We start from the raw sequence: 17,167 nt of genomic DNA on the forward strand, positions 1-17,167 counted from the left end.
CATAAACCTAGACAGGAGAAGGTGAGTGTGCAGCCATCGTAGCCTCACTCGGAGGCCCTTACTCCCACTTTCATAGAACATAGAACAGTACAGCACAGAACAGGCCCTTCGGCCCTCGATGTTGTGCCGAGCTGTGTCCGAAACCGAGATCAAGCTATCCCACTCCCTGTCATTGTGGTGTGCTCCATGTGCCTATCCAATAACCGCTTGAAAGTTCCGAAAGTGTCCGACTCCACTATCACAGCAGGCAGTCCATTCCACATTCTAACCACTCTCTGAGTAAAGAACCTACCTCGGACATCCCTCCTATATCTCCCACCCTGAATCTTATAGTTATGCCCCCTTGTAACAGCTACATCCACCCAAGGAAATAGTCTCTGAATGTCCGCTCTATCTATCCCCCTCATCATCTTATAAACCTCTATTAAGTCGCCTCTCATCCTCCTTCGCTCCAATGAGAAAAGCCCTAGCTCCCTCAACCTTTCCTCATAAGACCTACCCTCCAATCCAGGCAGCATCCTGGTAAATCTCCTTTGCACCCTGTTCCAATGCTTCCACATCCTTCCTATAATGAGATGACCAGAACTGCACACTTTCCAGAGGAGGTCACGAATTGCCTGGAAGCAAGAAATGTTGTATGTATCTGGTGCACGCCCTGATGTAACATAAGGAAATGTATCATAGATTATCATAGAATTTTACAGTGCAGAAGGAGGCCATTCGGCCCATCGAGTCTGTACTTGCAGCGAGATCCCATGAATGCCAATGTGAGTGAGGTTTTTGGTTTTGTTGGTGGGTTGAGGGATGTGGAGCAGGGCGCTGGGGACAATCGCAGCACGGGTGCTGCTGTCATGCTCCTCTCTTTTCGGGGGCAGTCATTTTCCACTGACATGCCTGCTTCCAGTGGGTGATGTGCACCCGAGGGTGCTGGAGCACACATTGGCTTTGTCACAAACCACGCTGATTTTAAATGCGAGGATATCCCAAAATCCAAAAAGGTAACTTAGAACACTGATTGGTAGTGGCGTATGTGTTTTTTGGTTGCGGTGGAACAATGTACAACCCAGTGAGGAACAGTCCAGTGGTTGTGTGAACAATTAATACAGAATATGTATTAATTAAAAGAAACACATGACGAGAATACACCAGGACACTTAAATAGACTGATGACTACACAAACATCCTTTTACATAAAACTACCTCTTCATCCCCAACTACCTACATTTACCTGAACTCTCCGACCCCCCCCCTTTTCCCAAACAACATCTAAGTAACTCTGAGCTAAATCCAGCAAGTAATTGCCACAACCAGGTTACCGTGGCCACTTCTGGGACGTAGTCTTGAGGTTCAGCAAAGGCGGAAAATGGCTGCTTCTTTCCGGAGCCTTCTGCTGTTAGTGCCTCTCTCTCTCTCGCTTTCTCTCTACAGTTCAGGTTATTTCTTTCCATTCGGTGTTCTTCATTCAGTCTGTGGAGTTGGCTTTTGGCAGGTACGTGATAATTAATTATCTCTCCATTTTAAAGTTACCATCTCGAATAACCCCATTATTCTCTCGTCACGTGTGTAAAAATACTTGTTTTCCATTGATAGGCAAATTTGCATCTCATCATTTCTTCAGACGCCTGCCTCCAATCAACTCCCTGTTTTACTTTGGGTTTTTATCGTCTTAATTTTTCCCCTTCAAAACAGCTTCTCTTCATCGAAAGCATCCTATCGGGCTGCATCACCGCCTGGTATGGCAACTGCTCGGCCCAAGACCAGAAGAAACTACAGAGAGTCGTGAACACAGCCCAGTCCATCACACAAACCTGCCTCCCATCCACTGACTGTCTACACCTCCCGCTGCCTGGGGAAAGCGGGCAGCATAATCGAAGGCACCTCCCACCCGGCTTATTCTCTCTTCCAACTTCACCCATTGGGAAGGTGATACAAAAGTCTGAGAACACGCACTAACAGGTTCAAAAACAGCTTCTTCCCCGCTGTATCCAGACCCCTGAATGACCCTCTTATGGACTGAACTGATCTCTTCACACAGCTATGAGGAGAGATTGAGTAAACTGGGATTGTTCAATCCATTCCATTACTCCAGAACAATCTGAAAATGTCATTCGCTGAAATCACTGTGTCCTGGATTGAGGATTATTGTCCCGGAGTGTGTCTTATCGCAGCAACATCCGAGAATCTCCATTCTCGCTGCATTGACTGTCACTACGTGTCTCTGAGTATTAGCAGTTTGGGAATAGGTTGAATTTTATGGTCAACCAACCCAAAGCATATATATCTGCCTATGAGAGATCTGTTAGCACAGACTCTGTCACCGCGGACACATTTTTTTTTACCCAATTCATTTTTTCCAATTAAGGGGCAATTTAGTGTTGCCAGTTCACCTAACCTGCACATCTTTGTGTTGTGGGGCGAAATGCACGCAAACACAGGGAGAATGTGCAAACTCCACACGGACAGTGACCCAGAGCCGGGATCGAACCTGGGACCTCGGCGCCGTGAGGCTGCAGTGCTAACCCACTGCGCCACCGTGCTGCCCTGTCACCGCGGACTCTGACGGCACAGGCTCTGTCTGTGCTGGTGTGAGATCTGCCTGTGCTGGTCTGAGCTCTGCCTGTGCTGGCAGGCTCCGCCATTGAGGGTCCCGTCACTGCCGACTCTGTCATCATGGGATCCACATTTTCTGCCTACTTTGGCCATTTGAGCTTTGTGTTTTTCCCAGGCCAGTAGCTGTGGCATGTTTATGAAAGAGGGTGCGATTCGCCATTACATTCCGACACTCCGGCTCACCGACAAGGGCAGCTGAAGCTATGCTGCAAGCCATCATCCACTTTACCGAGGACTGTCTGACAAGTCTCCACACTCACCAGCCGGCCGCGGGCTGCCCAGCAGTGTCAGGCATTCCTTTATCAACAAGTTGGAGGCAGTGGTGCTTTTTTATTTAATGTATTTAATTCCAAACGTATATAAAAGGTCACAAAACATAAACAATTCAGGGAGCAAACTCGCCAACACACACCTATACAGTTTGCACAAATTCTTTCCTTTTTTCAACCCCTACCCCGTGACGACCAACTCCTCAAACGCGGTCAAAAACATCCCCCACCTCGCCTTGAACACCTCTGTTGAACCCCTTAACTCGAATTTGACCTTTTCCAGCCGAAGAAAGTCATAAACGTCCCCCAGCCAGACTGCTACCCCCGGTGGCATTGCTCCCCCATCCAGGCTGCTACCCCCGGTGGCATTGCTCCCCCATCCAGGCTGCTACCCCCGGTGGCATTGCTCCCCCATCCAGGCTGCTACCCCCGGTGGCATTGCTCCCCCAGCCAGGCCGCTACCCCCGGTTGCATTGCTCCCCCAGCCAGGCTGCTAACCCCGGTTGCATTGCTCCCGCAGCCAGGCTGCTACCCCGGGTTGCATTGCTCCCCCAGCCAGGCTGCTACCCCAGTTGCATTGCTCCCGCAGCCAGGCTGCTACCCCCGGTTGCATTGCTCCCCCAGCCAGGCCGCTACCCCCCGATTGCATTGCTCCTCCAGCCAGGCCGCTATCCCGGGTTGCATTGCTCCCCCAGCCAGGCCGCTATCCCGGGTTGCATTGCTCCCGCAGCCAGGCTGCTACCCCCGGTTGCATTGCTCCCCCAGCCAGACTGCTACCCCCGATGCATTGCTCCCCCAGCCAGGCTGCTACCCCCGGTTGCATTGCTCCCGCAGCCAGGCCGCTACCCCCGATTGCATTGCTCCCCCAGCCAGGCCGTTACCCCCATTTACATTGCTCCACCAGCCAGGCCGCTATCCCCGTTTGCATTGCTCCCCCAGCCAGGCTGCTACCCCCGGTTGCATTGCTCCCCCAGCCAGGCCACTACCTCCGGTGGCATTGCTCCCCCAGCCAGGCCACTACCCCCGGTTGCATTGCTCCCCCAGACAGGCCACTACCTCCGGTGGCATTGCTCCCCCAGCCAGGCCGCTACCCCCGGTTGCATTGCTCCCCCAGCCAGGCTGCTACCCCCGGTTGCATTGCTCCCCCAGCCAGGCCGCTACCCTCGGTTGCATTGCTCCCCCAGCCAGGCCGCTATCCCCGGTTGCATTGCTCCCCCAGCCATGCCGCTATCCCCGGTTGCATTGCTCCCCCAGACAGGCCGCTACCCCCGGTTGCATTGCTCCCCCAGCCAGGCCGCTACCCCCGGTTGCATTGCTCCCCCAGCCAGACTGCTACCCCCGGTGGCGCTACTGACCGCCACTACAGCAGAATTATTCGCCGGGCAATCAGAGAGACAGCTCCAATATCCTGAATATCGCCAGCAAAGGGTCCGGCTAAGCCTCTTCCCCCACTGTCCTTGCTAGTGCTGCAAACACTCCCACCCAGAATCTCTCCAACGTTTCACAGCCCTAGAACCTATGTGCGTGATTCGCTGGTCCCCGCCCACACTTCTCACACTCGTCTGTCCCTCTCTGGAAGGACCCACTCATTCTTGCCTGAGTCATATGTACCCTTTGTACAACCTTGAACTGTATCAGGCTCATCCTTGCTCACGAGGAGGTCACATTTACCCTTCGTACCGCCTCACTCCATTCTCCCCAGTTTATCTCCCCATCCAGCTCCCCCTCCCACTTCTCCTTAAATGGGAGGCGGTGGTGTTGCACTATGCTCACTGGCCTAGTAACCCAGAGACCCAGGGTTATGCTTTGGGGACCTGGGTTCAAATCCCACAATGGCAGATGGTGAAATTCAAATCCAATACAATTCTGGAATTAAAAGTCTATTGATGACAATTGTCATAAAAACCCATCTGGTTCACTAATGTCCCTGAGGGAAGGAGATTGGCTGTCCTTACCCAGTCTGGCCCATGTGTGACTCCAGACCCACAGCAATGTAGCTGACTCTTAACTGCCCTCTGAAATGGCCCAGCATGTCACTCAGTTCAAGGGTGATTGGGGATGGGCAATAAATGCTGGTCTAGCCAGCAACGTCAAAAGAAACAGTTGAATTCAGAGATTTGGAAGTGTACATGAACCACACAGCAACCCCGCAGACTGAACCATCCGTCAGCCCTGGCTTCTGGTGCTCTGCATCATTTCAGATGCACATACGGCTCCATTGTACAATTACAAGATAGTCAACACTTCTTTCCCACCCACGTCACCATGGTGGTTTAGCCACCGATTTGCGTAAAGACTCACACTAACTGTTGAGTTGAAAAGATTGTCCAGGATTGGAATTGTGTCCCCAGCGGGTCACAGTATTCTGGACACGGAGAAGGCGGACAACCTGTGCGCTCGCACGTGGTGTGGGGAGGGCTAGGGGGAATGAAGGAAGGCTCCCATCCCTCATCAGCAGCAATCCAAAACAAAGAAGTGACATGTTTCCATTGTGGGGGAGTAAAGGATGGGCTTGGGCTGTGATGCCCCTCGTGTTAAATAGCCTGTTGGTATTCAACCTCGCATGCGGTCTGGTCACCGGACGGGCGGCTGAGAAATCTAGTGGTTGTGAAGTTATATCCCAGGAAAAGCAGGGCTTCGGGAAGGAGGCAGGACAAAAATAAAGGGATTCTCGGATCCTCCCCTCAACTATCACACCTCCTCCTACCCCTCAACCCATTTCCCAGGTGTTCTTGACACAAAGTCAAAAGGTAGAAAGTGTAAATGATGCCGTCCTTGAACAAACACCGAACCAGCTCCGACTCCTGGGGCTGTTCCAATACAGCACATACAACAAGGAGTGAAGCAGGAATCCCCTCGAGCCTGCTCTGCCATTCAGTTAGACCGTGGCTGCTTTGACGACTCTTTGCTTCCTTACCCCTCAGGGCTGGTTTAGCTCAGCTGGACAACCGGACAACTGGATTGTGCCGCAGAGCGAAGCCTGCAGCGCGGGTTCAATTCCCGTACCGCCTTCTCAACCTTGCCCCTCGCCTGAGGTGTGGTGACCCTCGGGTTAAATCACCACCGGTCAGCTCTCCCCCTCGAAGGGGAAAGCAGCCTATGGTCACCTGGCACTTACTTTACTTATGCCTCACTACAATTACCTATCCACCTACATCTGACCCCCAACCTCAACATGTTTTTTAGGGGAGAGCGTATCAGATTTCCATTTGTGTGAAAATGTGCTTCCTGACAGAATGGTCTAAATCTAATGTTAGGACCCTCGCTCGTCCCAACAGAGGTAATAACCTCTTTTTTTAAAAAATGTTTTTATTCAAAAATTTTCAATAATTTTTACAAACCACCGCAAAAGAAAATATAATGTAAAGAGAACAAAACAATATGCCAACAAAAACAACTTAACCCTCTAACAAAATAACGATTCAACAAACAAAACAAAACAAGTTGGGGCATTTGCCCCTTACAAATAAAATGAAATCAACCCACCCCCCCTCTGGATTGCTGCTGCTGACCTCCATCTAACATTCCGCGAGAAAGTCAAGGAACGGTTGCCACCGCCTGGAGAACCCCTGCAAAGACCCTCGCAAGGCAAACTTCATCCTCTCCAGCCTGAGAAACCCAGCCACGTCACTGACCCAAGCCTCTACGCTTGGGGGTTACGCGTCTCTCCACATTAACAAGAGCCTTCTCCGGGCTACCAAGGAGGCAAAGGCCAGAACTCCGGCCTCTTTCGACTCCTGCACTCCCGGATTGTCGGATACCCCAAATATCGCTAACCCCCAGCTCGCTTTTACCCGAGTATCCAAGACCTTGGACATGGCCTTTGCGGAGCCTTTCCAAAATTCCGTAAGTGCCGGGCATGTCCAAAACATATGGACATGGTTTGTTGGGCTCCCATAACATCTCACACACCTGTCCTCCACCCCAAAGAACTTACTCATTCTCACCCCTGTCATATGTGCCCGGTGCACCACCTTAAACTGAATCAGGCTAAGCCTGTCGCAGGATGAGGAGGAATTGACCCTGCCCAGGGTATCAGCCCACAGGCCCTCATCCAGCTCCTCACCCAGCTCCTCCTCCCACTTGCCCTTCAGCTCCTCCACCGAGGCCTCCTGCAGCTCCTGGTATATGTCCGATATCTTGCCATCCCCTACCCACACGCCTGAGACCACCCTGGCCTGTATCCTCCGGGAAGGCAGCAGCGGGAATTCCCCCACCTGCTTTTTCACAAACGCCCGAACCTGCAGGTACCTAAAAGTGTTCCCCGGAGCAGCCCAAATTTCTCCTCTAGCGCCCTCAGACTGGCAAAAGCCCCATTGATAAGCAAGTCCCCCATCCTTCTGATTCCCACCCTGTGCCAGCCTAGGAACCCACCGTCTATCCTACCTGGAACGAACCTGTGGTTGTTCGGTATCGGGGCCCAGACTGAAGCCCTTGCCTGCCCCTGTGCCGTCTCCACTGCCCCCAAATCCTCAGTGTCGCCGCCACCACCGGGCTCGTGGTATACCACGTTGGCGGAAGCGGCAACGGTGCCGTCTCCAGTGCCCCCAAACTAGTATCTGTACAGGACGCCGCTTCCAACTGTTTCCACGCTGCCCCCTCTCCCTCCATTCCCCATTTCCCATTTCCGAAGCATAGACACATTCGCTGCCCAGTAATAGCTGCACAGGTTCGGCAGCGCCATCCCCCCCAAAAGTAAACCACCTTTTTGCGACTCATGCACTAGCACACCCAGGTCTCTCTGCGCAGCAGCATGTTTTAATATTTTATCATTTAAATAATAATCCCTTTTGCTGTTATTCCTATCAAAATGGATAACCTCACATTTGTCAACATTGTATTCCATCTGTTATACCCTAGCCCATTCACTTAGCCTATCCAAATCCCTCTGCAGACTTCCAGTATCCTCTGCACGTTTTGCTTTATCACTCATCTTAGTGTCGTCTGCAAACTTGGACACATTGCCCTTGGTCCCCAACTCCAAATCATCTATGTAAATTGTGAACAATTGTGGGCCCAACACGGATCCCTGAGGGACACCACTAGCTACTGATTGCCAACCAGAGAAACACCCATTAATCCCCACTCTTTGCTTTCTATTAATTAACCAATCCTCTATCCATGCTACTACTTTCCCCTTAATGCCATGCATCTTTATCTTATGCAGCAACCTTTTGTGTGGCACCTTGTCAAAGGCTTTCTGGAAATCCAGATACACCACATCCATTGGCTCCCCGTTATCTACCGCACTGGTAATGTCCTTAAAAAACTCCACTAAATTAGTTAGGCACGACCTGCCCTTTATGAACCCATGCTGCGTCTGCCCAATGGGACAATTTCCATCCAGATGCCTCTCTATTTCTTCCTTGATGATAGATTCCAGCATCTTCCCCACTACCGAAGTTAAGCTCACTGGCCTATAATTACCCGCTTTCTGCCTACCTCCTTTTTTAAACAGTGATGTCACGTTTGCTAATTTCCAATCCGCCGGGACCACCCCAGAGTCTAGTGTATTTTGGGAAATTATTACTAGTGCATTTGCAATTTCCCTTGCCATCTCTTTTTGCACTCTGGGATGCATTCCATCAGGGCCAGGAGACTTGTCTACCTTTAGCCCCATTAGCTTGCCCATCACTACCTCCTTAGTGATAACAATCCTCTCAAGGTCCTCACCTGTCATAGCCTCATTTCTATCAGTCACTGACATGTTATTTGTGTCTTCCACTGTGAAGACCGACCCAAAAAACCTGTTCAGTTCCTCAGCCATTTCCTCATCTCCCATTATTAAATCTCCCTTCTCATCCTCTAAAGGACCAATATTTACCTGAGCCAATCTTTTTTGTTTTATATATTTGTAGAAATTTTTACTATCTGTTTTTATATTCTGAGGAGGTTTACTCTCATAATCCATCTTACTCTTCTTTATAGCTTTTTTAGTAGCTTTCTGTTGCCTCCTAAAGATTTCCCAGTCCTCTAGTCTCCCACTAATCTTTGCCACTTTGTATACTTTTTCCTTCAATTTGATACTCTCCCTTATTTCCTTAGATATCCACGGTCAATTTTCCCGCTTTCTACCGTCCTTCCTTTTTGTTGGTATAAACCTTTGCTGAGCACTGTGAAAAATCGCTTGGAAGGCTCTCCACTGTTCCTCAACTGTTTCACCATAAAGTCTTTGCTCCCAGTCTACCTTAGCTAGTTCTTCTCTCATCCCATTGTAATCTCCTTTGTTTAAGCACAAAACACTCGCGTTTGATTTTACCTTCTCACCCTCCATCTGTATTTTAAATTCCACCATATTGTGATCGCTCCTTCCGCGAGGATCCCTAACTATGAGATCATGAATCAATCCTGTCTCATTACCCAGGACCAGATCTAGGACCGCTTGTTCCCTCGTAGGTTCCATTACATACTGTTCTAGGAAACTATCGCGGATACATTCTATAAACTCCTCCTCAAGGCTGCCTTGACCGATCTGGTTAAACCAATCAACATGTAGATTAAAATGCCCCATGATAACTGCTGTACCATTTCTACATGCATCCGTTATTTATTTGTTTATTGCCTGCCCCACCATAATGTTACTACTTGGTGGCCTATAGACTACTCCTATCGGTGACTTTTTCGCCTTACTATTCCTGATTTCCACCCAAATGGATTCAACCTTATCCTCCATAGCACCGATGTCATCCCTTACTATTGCCTGGATGTCATCCTTAAATAACAGAGCTACACCACCTCCCTTACCATCCATTCTGTCCTTCTGAATAGCTTGATACCCTTGGATATTTAACTCCCAGTCGTGACCATTCTTCAACCATGTTTCAGTAATGGCCACTAAATCATAGTCATTCACGATGATTTGCGCCATCAACTCATTTACCTTATTCCGAATACCACGAGCATTCAGGTAAAGTACACTTTTGTTGGCTTTTTTACCTCTGTTTTGAATCTTAACACCTCGATCAGTAACCTCTCCTAAGTTATATTTCCTCTTAACTTTTCTCCTAATTTTCCTTGACGTTGAACCCATATCTTCATGTAACAACCCGTCGCTTACCATTAATGTTTTCACTTCCCGTTTTATTCCTTTTAGTATTCCTGGTCCTATTCACTGAACTCCCCTCAGTCACTGTACCTTGTACTGTCGTCCTTTTTGATTTTTGACTATGGCTTCTCTGCCTTACACTTTCCCCCTTATGGCCTTTTGTTTCTGTCCCTGTTTTACTACCTTCCAACTTGCTGCATCAGTTCCCATCCCCCTGCCACATTAGTTTAAACCCTCCCCTACAGCTCGAGCAAACCCCCCCCCCCTAGGACATCGGTTCCAGTCCTGCCCAGGTGCAGACCGTCTGGTTTGTACTGGTCCCACCTCCCCCAGAACCAGTTCCAATGCCCCAGGAATTTGTATCCCTCCCTCTTGCACCATCTCTCGAGCCACGCATTCATCCTATCTATCCTGACATTCCTACTCTGACTAGCTCGTGGCACTGGCAGCAATCCTGAGATTACTACCTTTGAGGTCCTACTTTTTAGTTTAACTCCTAACTCCCTGAATTCAGCTTGTAGGACCTTGTCCCGTTTTATACCTATGTCGTTGGTGCATATGTGCACCACGACAGCTGGCTGTTCACCCTCCCCCCCAGAATGTCCTGCAGCCGCTCTGAGACAACCTTGACCCTTGCACCAGGGAGGCAACATGCCATCCTGGAGTCTCGATTGCATCCGCAGAACCACCTGTCTATTCCCCTTACGATTGAGTCCCCTATCACTATAGCCCTGCCATTCTTCTTCCTGCCCAGCTGCGCAGCAGAGCCAGCCATGGTGCCATGAACCTGGCTGCTGCTGCCTTCCCCTGGTGAGCCATCTCCCTCAACAGTATCCAAAGCGGTATATCTGTTTTGCAGGGAGATGACCGCAGGGGGCACCTGCACTGCCTTCCAACTCTTGCTCTGTCTTTTGGTCACCCATTTCCTATCTCCCTCAGTAACTTTCACCTGCGGTGTGACCAACTCGCTAAACGTGCTATCCACGACGTCCTCAACATCATGGATGCTCCAACGTGAGTCCATCCGCAGCTCCAGAGCTGTCAAGCGGTCTAACAGGAGCTGCAACTGGACACACTTGTTGCACGTGAAGGAGCCAGGGACAGTGGACGTGTCCCTGAGCTCCCACATCGCACACGAGGAGTATGACACGGGTCTGGGATCTCCTGCCATGTCTTAAACCTGAGGTAAACTTATACAACTACAATTCTAAAAAACAAAAGAAAAAATAAATAAATTAGGCAATGAAAAGAAAAACTACTTACCAGGGATAAAAAGCACCTCCTCCCCACCCAGCTTCGAATTCCCACCTAGATTCAAATTCCCAAACTCACTCTTTGCTGTCTCACTCTGGCTGTGTCTTCTCTGGCTCACTGGGAGAACTCATCTTTTAAGACAGTCCTAAAAAGTCTACCTCTTTGACCAAACCCTCCCAATTGTAGTGATATGTATATATGAAGATATATAAAGGGTTAATGACTACATCATAGTGTAAGACAACCACTAGATGGCAGCACTAGATGCATATATATATATATATGTGGACTCAAAGGGTCTTAGGTCTCTTCGAACCAGGAGTGACTAGACAGCAGAGTGTCAGATATAGCATAGTTAGCACGTGTAGTTAAATATAGTTCATACTTATTCTGAATTACTTTCTCACCAGTTATAGTTCTGTAAGAGTGAACAAACTCAACTCAACATTATTTAATTTGTTATTCAATTAAACCTTTAAGTTGAAGATTGGTAGTTTCTCTTGAATCTAACCATCAGATCATTCTGGAAGTGTAAAGCAAAGAGTAACAACATATTACAAACAAGTAATATAACACCAATATCTCATGTGGTTCTGCGACAAATTTTGACAGATTGCTCTGATCAAACACCTTGGAAAATTTTACTTTGTTACGGGCGCTGTACCAATGCAAGTTGTTGTTGTTTGGTGTCTGCTGGCGATGACTCCGAGGAGGAGAGGAGGCTTACACGATGAGCTGGATGCTCGCCTTGGTTTGATAACAGAACAGTAGTCGTTTACTGTTCAACAACTGGTCCTTTGTAACATGCCTGTGAATTATTCAAACCAAATGAAAAATAGCAACCAACACCCGATAAATAATTCAGGGTAGAAAGGGATACAAGTGACTGGCTGCTTCTAACTATCTGTTACTTCAGACAGCCATCACTCCTCCTCACGCTCGATCGCTCTCCCTGAAGCCAACCTGCCTTGCTATCTCTCGCCCACCTGAAAAAAATAGAGGTTTCTCAAAACGCTCATCTTCGTCCAATTTCTTTAAAAAAAAAACATGTTCTACATCTCCTTTCTGACTTCATCCCACTGAAAAACATCAGGACCTTTCCCGAGATTAAAAGCAGGTCGCTGAAAAATCAGTAATTTCACACAATCTTGTCAGGCGATATGAAGAAATATCTGGATTCACATGGCACCTGTCACGTCCTCAGGTAATTTATGGACAACACATCTTTGTAGTCACTGTTATAATGTAGGGAACATGGCAGCCGGTTTGTGCACAGCAAGATCCCACAAACAGCAATGTGATAATGACTCAGTAAATTCGTTTTTTGCATTTTTGATTAAGGAGTGAATATTGTCCAGAACACCAGGGAGAACTCCTCTGTACAGGGACAGCAAGGATGAAAAATGATATGTTAGTCTTTATTGCAAGGGGGTTGAAGCACAAGAGCAAGGAAGACTTGTTAAAATTATATAGAGCTTTGGTGAAATGCCGGGAGTACTTTGTACAGTTTTGGCCTCCTTTCCTGAGGAATAAGATCCTTGCCTTTGAGAGGGCGCAATTGTGATAATCCTAGTGGAGGCCCAGAGACCTGCAACCTCAGAATCCCTGTGGCCTCACCTGAGTACGATTTATCCAGATGAGAGGAGTAGGGCTGTCCCCCTTTCCTAGGACTGCTGGGACATAAATACCTGGCCCGGGTGCGGGCTGGGCTCAGGAGACCCTTCAGGGAGTAGAAGGTGTAAATTGTAAGGAGAATAAATCAAAACTTTTCCACAGTCATCGCTTCCGAGCGGTCGCTTGCCTGAGACTTTACACAGGCGACAAGGATTAAGTGGGCCCGCAGGAGGCGCCATTTCCTCCAGACCAGGCCCACCTCGATTCGTCCTCAGGATGCCTCCATTTAGGCAACAGATATGCCACTCATCAGTATGTTAGAGGCGATCGATGCCTAGACAGGGGATTGGACCCAGTACATTGAGCAAATGCGCTACTTTTTTCGTCTGAATAACATTCGGGGGCGATAGGCAGACGGTGGCCCTCCTCGCAGTTTGCGGTGAGGAGACTTACAGCATTATCAAAAGTTTAACTTTTCCTGACTCACCTGACACCCGCCAGTTTGCGGAGCCCGTTACACCAGTCGGCAACCATTTTGACCCGAAATTGCCGCTAATCATTCGCCATTTTTGTTTCCACGTGGCCTCTCAACACCTGGGCGAGACTGTAACGGAATTTCGAATCCGTTTGCGAAAACCCGCCCGACATTATCCGAGGCACTCAGAGACCGTTTGGTTTGCGGGATCAGAGATGGGGCAACCCAAAAACGTTTCTTGGGTGAAGTTAATCTGGACCTGAAGACTGACTGTTCAATCTGTCTCCACTACCTTCTCAGGCGGTGCATTCCAAATCAGAACATCCTGTTGTATTAAATTGTTTTTTCTTCATGCGGCCTTTGATTCTTTTGTCAATTGCCTTCAATTAATTCCCGCTGGTCATTGAGCTTTCAGCCATTGGAAACAGAGGGTGAAGGGGCGGGGGGGGGGGGGTCATTTTCCAAGGTGCTATTGATTACTGATTAACCATAAACCCCCTCCTCCAAATGGTGGCTTCAAACAAACGCTTGTGCGTTTTAAGTTCCCAACATGACTTGTAGTTGTAACTAATAATTCCTGAAATGGAAGGCCTCACAGTGACAAACACAGTGGTGATTGGTTCATAATGTGAATGCCCCGTTGCTCTGCACTCTCATCAGCCTTCCCAGCAGATCACAATAAAGCGGACAGGCAGACCGCCATGTGCATAGGGCCCATATGACACGGGCACGAATGAGTGGGTTCTTCGCAGGGGTCGAGGAGAGGTGTAGAAAGGGGGCCAGCTAACCATGTCCACGTGTTCTGGTCATGTCCGCAGTTGGTGGGGTCCTGGGGCTCGGTATTTGAGACAGTAGTGAAAATTGTGGGGGGTGGAGACGTTACCGGGGGGCTCTCTTGAGGCGATCCGTGGGGTGTCGGACGTGCCGAGGTTGATGGTGGGGAAGGGGGTGGATGTGATGGCCTTCGTCACGTTGATTGCATGGAAGGTTAATTTTATTGGAATGGAGAACGGAGGAGCCACCAATGGTGTCGGCATGGTGGGGGGAAGTTGCGGAATTCCTTAAAAGTGGAGAATATGAAATTTGCCCTTGGGTGCTCAGGTGGGGGGTTGTGGACGTAGTCATAGATATAGAATTTACAGTGCAGAAAGAGGCTATTTGGCCCATCGAGTCTGCACCGGCCCTTGGAAAGATCATCCTTACTAAGCCCACACCTCCACCCTATTCCCATAACCCCACCTAACATTTTTGGTCACTAAGGGCAACTTAGCATGGCCAATCCACCTAACCTGCACGTCTTTGGGCTGTGGGAGGAAACCGGAGCACCCGGAGGAAACCCACGCAGACACGGGGAGAACGTGCAGACTCCGCACAGACAGTGACCCGAGCCGGGAATCGAACCTGGGGCCCTGGAGCTGTGTAACCACTGTGCTAACTACTGTGCTACCGTGCTGCCCAGAGGCTGCTCTTGTTCTGATCTGTTGCTGGCGGGTGGGGGGATGGAGAGATTTAGGGGAGAAAAAACGTCAAATTAAGGGGATTTGTTCCTGAATGATAATTTGTTACGCCTGCCCTAATTTTAATAAAAATATTATTTTTTAAAAAGCAGTCAGGCACATGTCAGGGAGGAATGAACATTTGAGAGATGCCTATTGGCTTCATCTGCTTTATAAATAACTTGTCTCCCCTCACTCCCTCAGCCAGACAGATGGTTTATAGTTAGTGGCTGAGCTGTTAAATACCCTTCAGTGGGTGAGGAAATAATTAAATATTAACAGCACTCACCGCATTGTTCAGCGTGTGAGGACATTATTAAGTATTAACCTCCCTCTGATTTGTCACCACACTCTCTGTAACTCTGGCTTTATGAACAGCAAGGCCTCAGTTCAGTCTCTGGATCGAGGGTGTGATGGGATCCCTGTTTATTTATTGCCGTCAGCTTCCGGTACACCGAGAGCAGGAAAAAAATCCAGTGAGTATTCTCTCCCCACTCACGAGAGAGAGAGTTTGAGGGAGAGGGGAGAGGTGCGGGCCCACCTACTGGAGGAGGGGGGCAGGAATGAACAGACAGTAGGGGGGAGAGTTGGGGGTAAGCGCTGTGCGGTGAAGGGAGTGAAATATACTGGCAGGAAACTGAAAGGAGCACAGTCCAAAGTTGCTGGTTTCAAACTAACATCAAGCCGCCCCACCCCTTGGCGACACATTGAACAATCCCAAATTGCTGCTTCTGCAGCTACCACTGTGCTCACCGTGAATTGATCCCGACTGGCAGACAGAGCCGAGACACAGACATACTGCACCCAGGGCCGAGACACAGACATACTGCACCCAGGGCCCAGACACAGACATACTGCACCCAGGGCCCAGACACAGACATACTGCACCCAGGGCCCAGACACAGACATACTGCACCCAGGGCCGAGACACAGACATACAGCACCCAGGGCCCAGACACAGACATACTGCACCCAAGGCCCAGACACAGACATACTGCACACAGGGCCCAGACACAGACATACTGCACCCAGGGCCGCGACACAGACATACTGCACCCAGGGCCCAGACACAGACATACTGCACCCAGGGCCCAGACACAGACATACTGCACCCAGGGCTCAGACACAGACATACTGCACCCAGGGCCCAGACACAGACATACTGCACCCAGGGCCGAGACACAGACATACAGCACCCAGGGCCCAGACACAGACATACTGCACCCAAGGCCCAGACACAGACATACTGCACACAGGGCCCAGACACAGACATACTGCACCCAGGGCTCAGACACAGACATACTGCACCCAGGGCCCAGACACAGACATACTGCACCCAGGGCCCAGACACAGACATACTGCACCCAGGGCCCAGACACAGACATACTGCACCCAGGGCCCAGACACAGACAGACTGCACCCAGGGCCCAGACATAGACATACTGCACCCAGGGCCCAGACAGACATACTGCACCCAGGGCCCAGACACAGACATACTGCACCCAGGGCCCAGACACAGACATACTGCACCCAGGGCCCAGACACAGACATACTGCACCCAGGGCCCAGACACAGACATACTGCACCCAGGGCCCAGACACAGACATACTGCACCCAGGGCTCAGACACAGACATACTGCACCCAGGGCCTAGACACAGACATACTGCACCCAGGGCCTAGACACAGACATACTGCACCCAGGGCCCAGACACAGACATACTGCACCCAGGGCCCAGACACAGACATACTGCACCCAGGGCCTAGACACAGACATACTGCACCCAGGGCTCAGACACAGACATACTGCACCCAGGGCCCAGACACATACATACTGCACCCAGGGCCTAGACACAGACATACTGCACCCAGGGCTCAGACACAGACATACTGCACCCAGGGCCTAGACACAGACATACTGCACCCAGGGCTCAGACACAGACATACTGCACCCAGGGCCCAGACACAGACATACTGCACCCAGGGCCTAGACACAGACATACTGCACCCAGGGCCTAGACACAGACATACTGCACCCAGGGCCGCGACACAGACATACTGCACCCAGGGCCCAGACACAGACATACTGCACCCAGGGCTGAGACACAGACATACTGCACCCAGGGCCCAGGCACAGACATACTGCACCCAGGGCTCAGACACAGACATACTGCACCCAGGGCCCAGACACAGACATACTGCGCCCAGGGCCGCGACACAGACATACTGCACCCAGGGCCCAGACACAGACATACTGCACCCAGGGCCCAGACACAGACATACTGCACCCAGGGCCCAGACACAGACATACTGCACCCAGGGCCCAGACACAGACATACTGCACCCAGGGCCCAGACACAGACATACTGCACCCAGGGCCCAGACACAGACATACTGCACCCAGGG

General features: G+C 50.1%; 1 protein-coding gene and 1 long non-coding RNA gene across 3 annotated transcripts in view; one reads left to right on the top strand and one right to left on the bottom strand.

Annotated features, from left to right (window-relative positions):
* prkcab (protein kinase C, alpha, b) overlaps nt 1-17,167 on the bottom strand; it is a 489,840-nt gene that overhangs the window by 225,620 nt on the left and 247,053 nt on the right. The gene's annotated exons all lie outside the window — the stretch shown is intronic.
* The window catches only part of LOC140395678 (uncharacterized), a 73,506-nt gene continuing 71,428 nt past the window's right edge, over nt 15,090-17,167 (top strand). For both annotated transcript variants that reach the window (XR_011936271.1, XR_011936272.1), the window contains exon 1: nt 15,090-15,239. This is a non-coding gene — a long non-coding RNA (uncharacterized lncRNA). The remainder of the gene's footprint in view (nt 15,240-17,167) is intronic.

This window comes from Scyliorhinus torazame, chromosome 18 (genome assembly GCF_047496885.1).
Source record: "Scyliorhinus torazame isolate Kashiwa2021f chromosome 18, sScyTor2.1, whole genome shotgun sequence".
In the NCBI taxonomy this organism is placed as follows: domain Eukaryota; kingdom Metazoa; phylum Chordata; class Chondrichthyes; order Carcharhiniformes; family Scyliorhinidae; genus Scyliorhinus; species Scyliorhinus torazame.